This window comes from Myotis brandtii, unplaced genomic scaffold, assembly GCF_000412655.1.
Source record: "Myotis brandtii unplaced genomic scaffold, ASM41265v1 scaffold550, whole genome shotgun sequence".
NCBI classification, from domain to species: Eukaryota; Metazoa; Chordata; class Mammalia; order Chiroptera; family Vespertilionidae; genus Myotis; species Myotis brandtii.
The window spans coordinates 2,835,068-2,846,222 of record NW_005370043.1 but is presented as its reverse complement, the minus strand read 5'-3'; the positions used below and the strand labels follow the sequence as shown (position 1 = coordinate 2,846,222).

The 11,155-nt window shown below is 41.0% G+C and overlaps 1 protein-coding gene across 5 annotated transcripts in view; it reads right to left on the bottom strand.

Annotated features, from left to right (window-relative positions):
* NT5C2 (5'-nucleotidase, cytosolic II) overlaps window positions 1-11,155 on the bottom strand; it is a 143,986-nt gene that overhangs the window by 78,487 nt on the left and 54,344 nt on the right. Inside the window, exon 1 of one of the 5 annotated variants that reach the window (XM_014549390.1) lies at window positions 10,826-11,126. The exons of the other annotated variants lie outside the window; for them this stretch is intronic. The gene's annotated coding sequence lies outside the window, so the exon portion shown is untranslated. Of the gene's footprint in view, window positions 1-10,825; window positions 11,127-11,155 lie in introns of those variants that run through there. 5 annotated transcript variants of the gene reach the window in all.

Below are 11,155 nucleotides of genomic sequence, written 5' to 3'. Positions count from 1 at the left end.
ATTTACATGACAATTCATAACAGTAGCAAAATTACAGTTATGAAGTAGCAACAAAAATAATTTTATGGTTGGGGGTCACCACAACATGAGGAACTGTATTAAAGGGTCACGGCATTAGGAAGGTTGAGAACCACTGAGTCTAAATGAATCTTTGTGAAATCTTACTCTTGGTTCAGAAATGCGTAAGATTCTTGGCTTGATTAACATAGTATGTTGCTAATGTTTTAACATCAGGCCTTTGAACAAAAAGTTCCTTGTACACTGGTGGAAAATAAAACTGAGAAACCTTGTCAAGTGAGAAACGCAGTACCTGTTGCCTTGACAATGTGTTTTTCTTCTTCAAGCAAAACATGTTCCAATCTCTAATCTGAAACTGCGACTAGAAAAATATAAATTTCCATTTTCCTAAAGTTTCAAAATTATACAAAAAAGCCCTGAACTTGTCATGTTCTCCTGAACATTCTACTGCTGTTACTCCTAGAATTCCATTCTCTGCCATACCACACAGAATGCTACTTATCTGTTCTACATATTAAGGTCACTTCCAAAGGATGTTTTGAGCAATGCCAGATCTTCAGTAACATGGATACTGACACAAAGGAATAAGAGAGTATGTAAAGAAAACATTTTAAAAGATTGGGCTTGAAGATACGTAGTTTGCCATCGACTTTTTTGAAATCTACACTAATAAAAGAGAAACATGCAAATTGGCATCACTCCGCTACGCCCACCAGCCAATTGGATGAGTATGCAAATTAACCCAACAAAGATGGCGGTTAATTTGCATACGCAGGCACGGAGCGAAGACTGAAGGCTGAAGAGGCTTGGCTTTTCCACTGCAGCTGGAGTGAAGGCCTGGATCCCAGGTGCTGGAGGAAAACCGGTGCCGGCAGCCAGGGGAAAGGAAGGCCTATTGCACGAATCTCTTCGTGCAACGGGCCTCTAGTATTGCTATAATTAACTAAGGTCTTTCAAAAGCATAAAGGTAACAGAGCTAGTTTTTACATTCAGCCAATATGTAATTTGTGCCTTTAGTAATAATTCTTGAATATTCTTTTAAAAAGCAAAAAAATTCTGCTTTAGCCCTGGCTGATTTGGCTCAGCGGATAGAGCATCGGCCTGTGGACCGAGAGTTCGATTCCGGCTAAGGGCACGTACCTAGGTTGCAGGCTTCTCCCCAGTCCGGGCCCTGGTCAGGGCTCGTGCAGGAGGCAACCAATCGATGTGTTTCTCTCACATCGGTGTTTCTCTCTGTCTTTTCCTCTCTCTGAAAATCAATGGGAAAAAAAAAATCCTCGAGTGAGGATTAAAAAAAAATTCTGCTTTATATTTAAAAGAACTCATTCTCTTACCAAATAAGCTTCTACTCACCATTCAACTTTAACTGTTATCTTTCCTCTTACAAAATAAAAAGAGAGAGAAATCAGCCCTTGCCGGTTTGGCTCGCTGGATAGAGCATCAGCCTCGGGACTGAAGAGTCCCGGGTTCGATTCCGGTCAAGGGCATGTACCTTGGTTGCAGGCACATCCCAGTAGGTAGTGGGCAGGAGGCAGCTGATCGATGCTTCTCTCTCATCAATGTTTCTAACTCTCTATCCCTCTCCCTTCCTCTCTGTAAAAATCAATAAAATATATTCAAAAAAAAAAGAGAGAGAGAAATCAGAAAGGCAGAAATAATCACCACTGTATTTCCACCTTTTCCTGGCAAAAAGTCAGGGACAGGCATGCATACAATGCCTTAATAATGCTGAAATAATAATAGCTAACATTTATTAAGTGGTCACTTCTTTTCATGTGTTATTCTAAGCACTATACATATTTTATCTAACTGATCTCACAACAGTATGAATTAGGTACTACTATCTTCATTATACAAAGAAGAAAACAGTATAGGGAAGTTAAATAACTTAACCAAGGTCATAGAATTATACTTGCAATGAAGTGTGCAGATTCTGGAGCTACACTGTGTGGGTTCAAACCTGGCTCCAGCACTAATGAGCTCTATGACTAAACAAATTATAAAATCACTTCAGTTTCTTCCACTCCAAAATGGTCAGATTCAATGCATCAATAAGTGCAAGGTGCTAAGTATAGTAGCTGACACATAGTCCTTAATAAATTATTTATAATGCTAGAGCCCACATTGTTTAATACTGCAACCTCTGCACAATACAGTACTTGATGTTTGGAGGAATGTTATAATAGCTTTCTACTTTCAGAGTCAAAACTTCAGAGTACCCAATAGGTGCCAAGAGCTATACAATTTTACACATTTTTTTCATGTCAATCTAATTATTCTACATCTAATGTCCTATTTGTAGGTGTGTTTTTTTCCTGACATCTCCTAGTTCCACATAAAACTATCTCATCAAACCTACCATAGAATAAATAATTCAAGGCTAAAAATATGGCATTTATTGATTTCTGATTTGTAAAAAGCTCTGTTTACTCTCCAAGTTACAGCTTGGTATTTATACCATACCACTTAAATTCATAGATATATCTTAAAATTCTTATAATGTTGATACAGAATGTTCGAGCTGTATCTTTTAGCTGATTTATTTAACAGCTCTAAAACATAAACCTAGAGATACACGTCTAACTACATTCTAACATGACTAGTTAAGGAAAACAGATTGCCAAATGTTTTCCAAGGATAACTAGTAAAATACATGAAATACTCATCTTTATAGGCAAATTACTTTATTTTTGTTTACTTATTTATTGCAATCCTCACCCAAGGATATGTTACCATTGATCCTGAGAGAGGAAGGACGAGAGAGAAAAAAACATCCATGTGAAAGAGAAACATTCATCGGCTGCCTCCTGTACAGGCCCCAGCTGGGAATTGAACCCACAACTTTTTGGTACATGGGACCAAGCTCCAACCAACCGAGCAATCCAGCCAGGGCTAGGCAAATTTTAAAAAATACTGTAGAGTAATGAAAATTTGTAGTGTAAAACATTTAGATTATAATAGGTAAATCTAAATTTTTACTTTATACACTATTTGGCCCAAGTTTAGAACCTAACATAAGCTGTCCTCTCCTTATGAATTTACAGAGAGCAATTTTATGACAAACACAATGACAGAAAAGAATGTGTGTAACACAGCACTTGCTGATGTGGAGTGTTGTCCTGTACACTGAAAGGTTGTGGGTTCAATTCCTAGTCAGGGTACATACCTGGGTTGTGAGTTTGGTCCCTGATTGGGGCACATATAGAAGGCAACAGATCGATTTTTCTCTCTCTCTCTGCCTCTTTCTCTCTTCTTTTTTTAAAGAAGTGTGTTCCTTTTATTTATTTATTTATTTATTTTTTATTTCAGAGAGGAAGGGAGAGGGAGAGATAGAAAAATCAATGATTAGAGAGAATCACTGATTGGCTGCCTCCTGCATGTCCTCCCACTGGGGATCAAGCCCACAACCTGAACATTTGCCCTTCGCTGAAATTGAACCTGGGACCCTTCAGTCTGCAAGCTGACATGCTATACACTGAGCCAAACCAGCTAGGGCTCTTCTCCTCTTCTCTCTCTCTCTCTTTCTCTCTCTGTCTCTGTCTCTCTCTCTCGGAAGATTAAAAAAAAAAAAGAATGGGGAACACATGCTAAATGAACCATGTTAAAAGGTAGGCTAAGAAATAACAGCATATATAAACCTAAATATGTAAAGCTAAACCATTAAAGTTTTAGAAGAAAATAGAGATGAACAGCCATATGACATCAAGGTAGGTAAGGCTTTAAAAATATATTTTTATTGATTTTGAGAGAGAAAGGAAGAGAGAGAGAGAGAAACATCAATGTAAAGGGAAACATGGACCCACCCCCTACTGGGAATTGAACAGGCAACCTTTCAGTGCATGGGATGACCCCCAACCAACTGAGCCACACCAGCCAGGGCAGGGGAAGACTTTCTTGGATAAAAGACAACACAAACCATAAAAAAAAAAAAAAAAAGATGGACAAATTTGGCTATACTAAAATTTAAAACGTATTCCTGCCAAAACATTCCATCTGAAACAAAACATGAAGAAATGATGAGACAAATCCAAACTGAGGGACATTATACAAGACAACTGGCCTGGACTCTTCAAATATACTAGTATCAGTATTATTCAAACAAAAAGTTGAGGACTTTTTGTGGGTTGAAAGTAACTAAAAGGACATGGGAACTAAATACAATTCCTGATCTAAGACTAGATCCTGGACTAGGGATAGAGTTGGAGAATAGTTATAAAGGTCATTATTGGGACCACTGAGAAATTTTCAATGTGCACTGGATATTAGATAATAAAGCTGCATCCATATTAAATGCGATAACTGTATTATAGTTTTGTAGGAATCCTTGTTCTTAGGACATTCAAGTAAATTTTTTTTTTTTAATCCTCACCTAAGGACATTTCTTCCACTCATTTCCAGTGAGAGTGGAAGGAAAGAAGGAGGGGAGGAGAGAATCATGGACTTAAGAGAGAGACACACACACAGATTGGTTGCCCTGACTAGGGCTGGAGAACCTGCAACCCAAATGAGGTATGGTGCCCTTGATTGGGAATCGAAATCATGACCCTTGGGTCCACAGGCCAACATTCTAACCACTGAGCAAACCAGCCAGGGTTAATCAAGTAAATCTTTTGAGGTCTGAACTGTCATGACGTCTGCAACTTAATTTTAAATGGTTCGGGGGGGGGGGGGGTGGGGGGGGGCTGGCCAGGTGGCTCAGCTGATTGGAGCATTATCCCATACACCAAAAAGGTTATAGGTTCGATTCCTGGTCAGGGCACATACAGAGATTACATCGATGTTTCTCTCTCTCTCCCTCTCCCTCCCTCTCTCTAAAATCAATAAATATATCCTCAGGTGAGGATTTTAAAGAAATGGTTCAGGAAAAAAATGTAGATATGAAAGATAGTCAATGTGGCAAAATGTTAACAACTGATCAGTCCAGATGAAAGGTATAAGGTATATTATTGCAGTTTTCTATAGGACTAAAATTTTTCACATAAAAAGTTTTAATGAAAATGTAAAACCTCTGCACAACAAAAAGAGAAACCATACAGCAAGAAGATATTTGCGATACCATAACTAAGAGAGGATTAGTATAAAGTACAGAGAGCTACAAACCAATGACAGAAAAGCAAACAAGCCAACAGAAAAAAAGAATGGATATAAACAGCAATTTGCAGAAAGACACCTTATAATAAATGAATGTAAAGAAGTTCAACCCACTTATAATCAGTTAATAGGAAATTAAAATGAAATTTAATTTTGTTTTAAAATTAAAAGTCTGACAATATCAATGTTTGTAAGGGACATGGCAACATAGGACTCTGGCAATCTAATGGGAATTTTGTATTTAGTATTTTGGAAAACAATTTAGCATTATGTAATAAAGTTGAGAATCCTTTTACCCTACACCTAAGAATTCCCTAGGTGTAGAATTCTCTCACACATGTAAACAAGATGACACAGCCAAGAATGTTTATTGCAGCACTATTAATGACAGCAAAAAAAAAAAAAAAAGTCGGAAATACAGTGGGGCCTTGACTTACGAGTTTAATTTGTTCGGTGACGGAGCTCGTAACTCAAATTACTCGTATGTCAAATCATTAAAGTGAATGAGTGAGACACGTGATGCTGGGCTGATGTTGTGGCGTTCACTGTGACGTTCGCTGCGCCAACTAGCAGTGGGGTATCTGAAGCTGGCTTGTAACCCGAATTTTAGCTCGCAACTCAAAGCAAAAAATCGGCCGAGAGACGGCTGGTATCTCGAAAAACTCGTTAGTCAGGACACTCGTAAGTCAAGGCCCCACTGTACCTAAATATCCATAAAAAAACTGATTTATTCGTATAATTGAATACTATAGAGCAATAAAAATGAATGAACTAAAGATACATCTATCAACATAGATATATATCAAAAACATCATTAAAGCCCTGACCAGTTTGGCTCAGTAGCTAGAGCGTCGGCCTGTGGACTGAAGAGTCCCAGGTTCGATTCCGGTCAAGAGCATGTACCTTGGTTGCGGGCACATCCCCAGTAGGGGGTGTGCAGGAGGCAGCTGATGGGTGTTTCTCTCTCATGGATGTTTCTAACTCTCTATCCTTCTCCCTTCCTCTCTGTAAAAAATCAATAAAATATATTTAAAAAACTAAAAAATAAAAATAGGTAAAAAACATCATTAAACAAAAAAGCAAGTTGCAGAATCACATGTATAATATATTAAGCAAGAATATATGCACTTTTATGGATATATACATATTATGGGAATAATAATTACTGAATTCATGACAGTGTTTACTGCTTGAGAGAGGGCAAAAGAGGGAAATAGGATAGCAAAGATTCATACAGGCTCAACTGATGTGTAATTTTATCCCTTTAAAAACATAAATAAATCCTTTCCCACAATTAGGAAATGGGAAGAAAAAAACCACATAAACTAAATATGATGGTACAGGGGCGGGGTAGGGGGACTGAGCAAAAAATGCAGAGGGAGAGAAAGCTCATGAACAGGAACAGTGTAGTGACTGCTGGGGGTATGAGGAGCAGGGGAAAATATATAGGGAGAATAAATGGTGATGGACGGAGACTTGACTTGGGGTGATAAACACACAATACAGTGTACAAATGATGTGTTGTAGAATTGTGCACCTGAAACCTGTTTAATTTTGTTAACCAGTGTCACCCCAATAAATTCAATAAAAAGAGAAAAGTAAGTAACTCTGATGGTCTATAATTATACTAACATTACATTGTTTTCTATGTGTTTGAAATATTACATATTTTTTTAAGAAAATTTAACTTTTTGGTGGCTGTGGAGCTGGGGATATAGGGAGAAGCTGAGGACTTTGATATCATTGTCTTCCTAGCCCTCTGACCATCATCTAAATGCCCTCAATAAAACGGTTTGATCCCCCCAAAAATAAGATAAAATTAAATTACATAAATTAAAACATTAGAGAAACCTCATTAAAATGGCCAAGGAACTTTAAAAAACATAATATTCCACTTAACATTTGAAATGGAAACATACCCAACCAATTTAAACTTACTGATACATATACAGCCTTCTCTTTACAAGCAGACCCTGACATAGCAGATTTTTTCATCTCACCCTCTTGACAATGCTTCCCAACCAAAAAAAGACCAACAAAATGTAGGAACAAATTAATCTAATCCTTTTGATTCTGTAGTCTGCCTAAAAAGGTACGTACGGGTAGCTTTGCTACTCTGCTGGCAATTTTGTTATTTTTATTGGTTTGCTGCTCAAGTTGTTATACCTAAAACAGAAAAAACAGCCACTGCAAACTCTGGTAACCAATCAAAGAACACAATCAAATTTCAAATGGTTGTGTCAAGTGACAAGGACCTTAGCACTCCGCAATAATTTTCTATCAACTTCCTTAAATCAAATAACTTTTTTAGGCCTGAATGGAAACACACACACACACACACACAAAACAACACACACACAAAATACCAACTATTCACACAAAAAGTTATCTTACTTCATTAATTCTGCTCTAACTGCAAGAAATTCATGTAGAAAGAATATCTTGTAAACAGTTTACCAAAATTTCTCTAACCAGCTCTATCATACTACTAGTGGCCCGGTGCATGAAATTCGTGCACATTAAAAGGGGATTAATTAGAGGAAATATTTTAATATTGCTATTTGCCCTTTCTCTATAATAGAAGTGTCAGAGATGGAAGAAAATTAGTAAAATGTATATGAAAATCTCCCTCCTGTCAGAGTCTCAGGTGCGCCGAAGGACCCAGAGTCAAGTCCCCGCCCACCCACTTGTGCCTCAAAATCGCATGAGACTCAGACTCGGCTAGCCCCACCCCCATTGGGTGAGACCCAGACCCAGCTGGCCCCACCCCCCTCAAGCCCCACTGGGAGGGGGATGAAGCCTCCTGCTGATTGTGCACAACAACCATTTGCATATTAGCCTTTTATTATTAAGACTAGAGGCCCGGTGCACAAAATTTGTGTACTGGGGGGGTTTGTCCCTCAACCCAGTCTGCACCCTCTCCAATCTGGGACCCCTCGGGGGATGTCCGATTGCCGGTTTGGGCAGGGATCGGGCCTAAACCGGCAATCGGACATCCCTCTCACAATCCGGAACTGTTGGCTCCCAACCGTTCGCCTGCCTGCCTGCCTGATTGCCCCTAACTGTTTCTGCCTGCCAGCCTGATCACCCCCTAACCACTCTCCTGCCAGCCTGATCCGACGCCTAACTGCTCCCCTGCCGGCCCAATCGCCCCCAACTGCCCTCCCTTGCTGGCCTGGTCCCCCCCTACTGCACTCCCCTGCTGGCCTGGTCGCCCCTAACTTCCCTCCCCTGCTGACCTGGTTGCCCCTAACTGCCCTCCCCTGCAGGCCTGGTCGCCCACAACTGCCCTCCCCTGCAGGCCATCTTGTGGCTGTGGGCGCTACCATCTTTGAGGGCGTGGCAGTCAATTAGCATATTCCCTCCTTATTGGCTGTGGGCGCCATCATCTTTGCAGCCTGCTGCTCAGTCATTTGGTTGTCCCTCACTAACCCCCTGCCGGCCTGGTCACCCCACACAGCCTGCTGTTCAGTCGTTTGGTTGTCCCTCACTAACCCCCTGCCAGCCTGGTCGCCCCACGCAGCCTGTTTGGTCATCCGTTCAGTTGCGATGGTCACTTAGACTTTTATATATATAGACTGCTATACCAAACCCTTTTTCATTACCCCTCAATATATCTTTTGAATCTTCTTACTCTCCTGTGCCACCTTCTGTATGTTCTCCCTGATTCCACCAACCTACAATAATCTCTCCACTCTGTACCAAAAAATAGTAATAGCTAACATGTATAGAGAATTTAATGTATGCCAGTATTGCTTCAATGGAATTATCCCACTTAATAGATAAAACCTTGTGAAATTTGTTCTATTTTTCCTGTTTTCATGGTAAGAGAAACTGAATAAGACTCCAAGGTTGCATGCATGTTAAGTGGCAAGCCGGGTCTCAAACCTAGATTCCAAAATCCATGCCCTGAAACATACCCGATGCTATCTTCTACTTTTACTACTCACATATCACTTAACATATTCCCTGTGATATTTAACATTTGTGTTCACAGATGTTGTCTAAACAGCTCAAAATACTACATTCATTCAACAAAAATTTACTGAGAGCCTATATGCCAGGCATTGTTGACTTCTAGGCATAAAAGCATGCTACAAAGCCTCTATACAAATAAAAAAGATAAATTTTCTAGGTACATAGGCATCCCAGAAATATGGGTAAGTGCTAAATTAATAATGATATGAATATAGCAATTATAACTGCATAAAAACTATGTTTAGATAAACAGGAGAAGCGTATAATTATAAACCATATGTTAAAGTTGGGCTTTTTAACTATTTCATTGAATTAAGCGTTTAGGTAAGAGTTAAGCAACAAAGACATTAAAAAACACACCCACAGGTTTTGTGTGCTTTCTTTCACCATAACACTGTTGAAACAACCTACAGATGATTAGCCCTCCTAACATTCCACTGTAACTCGGCTTTCTTTAGGTATATACACCTGATATCACTATAATAAGGCTTGCAGATACTGTAAGTAAATAATATCTATGTAAATCTTCCTATAATTAAAAACTTTTGGGAACTTGCAGCTGATTGTAAATTTTCATACAATGGAATTATATCTTAGAACTGAAAGAAACTTTGCAGAACATCTCCTTCAGCCCTCTTACTTTACAGACTGATTACTAAATTCTAAAGTCAAATTTCTGGATTAATGAGGATTACACAGCAATGTAGAGAAATGTAGTGGCTTATATTGCAATAGAAATGCATTTTAGCCCTGGCCTGAGAGCTCAGTTGGCTAGACTAGCGCATCCTCCCCATATGCCAAGGTTGTAGGAACCACTCCCCATATGCCAAGGTTGTAGGAACCACTCCCCATATGCCAAGGTTGCGGGTTCCATTTCTGGTCAAGGGCACATACAGGAATCAACCAACGACTGCATGGATAGGTGGAACAACAAATAGATGTTTCTCAACCTCTCCTCTCCGCCGTTGTCCTTTCTCATAAATTAAATTAATTAATGCATTTCCGTCTGTGTGTGCTACCATCTGCCTAGCATGTTGAGTTTCTTTTAATTGCTAACTAGCTGTGTCTTCTTTAACTAACCTCTCCAGGCCTGGATGCCTTCATTAGGAGAAATCTATTGAAGTGTGGTGGTAAATATTTAAAAGACCTCAACAATATTAAGTTGCCACGGTAAAGGGCACTGTTTCAACACACAGTCTTTCACATTATGGCTAGCAGCGTTTGCATCCGTTGCCTTGAGACCAAATCAAGCGCACAGACATGAAGAACCTGTCCGCCCCAGGACACGCGCGCACACACACACACACAAACCCTAAAATGGTGACTCGTCATTGCAGAGCACTGCACTTTCCAACGCTCACACACAACGGCCCAAAAGACTAAAGCGTGAGGTGGGGAAAAAAACAAATCTGACACCAGCTCCACCTCCTGCTTTTAAACGCTTGAGGCCTGCTGGAGTCCAACCCCCAAAACGCTCTCACAACTCATGGCTCAGGCCTCAGATCTGCATCTCGCTCTCAGTGCTCGGCTTCCGGGGTCTCCAAGGAAGGAAAGGAACGGACCGCCACCGAACAGCCGACCCCTGACCTGGGAACCATTGGAAAATAAGCACGTTTCTAGGGAGGCTTGCCATTCGATGCGAGTTTTCCAGGAAGTGCTGCAAACGACAAAACCGGCGTGCGGGGGGGATGCCAACTTTTGCGGTTCTTGCTAAAACGCCTACGACCTGGCACCCTACCGGAGTGTCCGCCAGCTTCTCGGGTCCACCGGGAACGCGCGGCGGGTGGCAGGTCCGGGGATGAGGGCCGGAAAGGCTGGCCTCGGGTGCGGACCGGAGGACGCCCGGCGGCGGCCAGAAAAAAACAGGCAGACCCGAGTCAAGGGGTGTCTCTGTGAGAAGGGATGGGGACTGCCAGCACCCCGAAAAAAAAGCGGGGGCAGCACAGGACCCAGCGAGGCAGGCTAAGAGGCGGCGAAGGGCCGCGCTCCGAGGCCAAGACGGGTCCCAGACAGCCGACCGCGGAGAAACAATGGCGCGGGCGTGACGTGAAGCTGGGGGCGTTGCCGC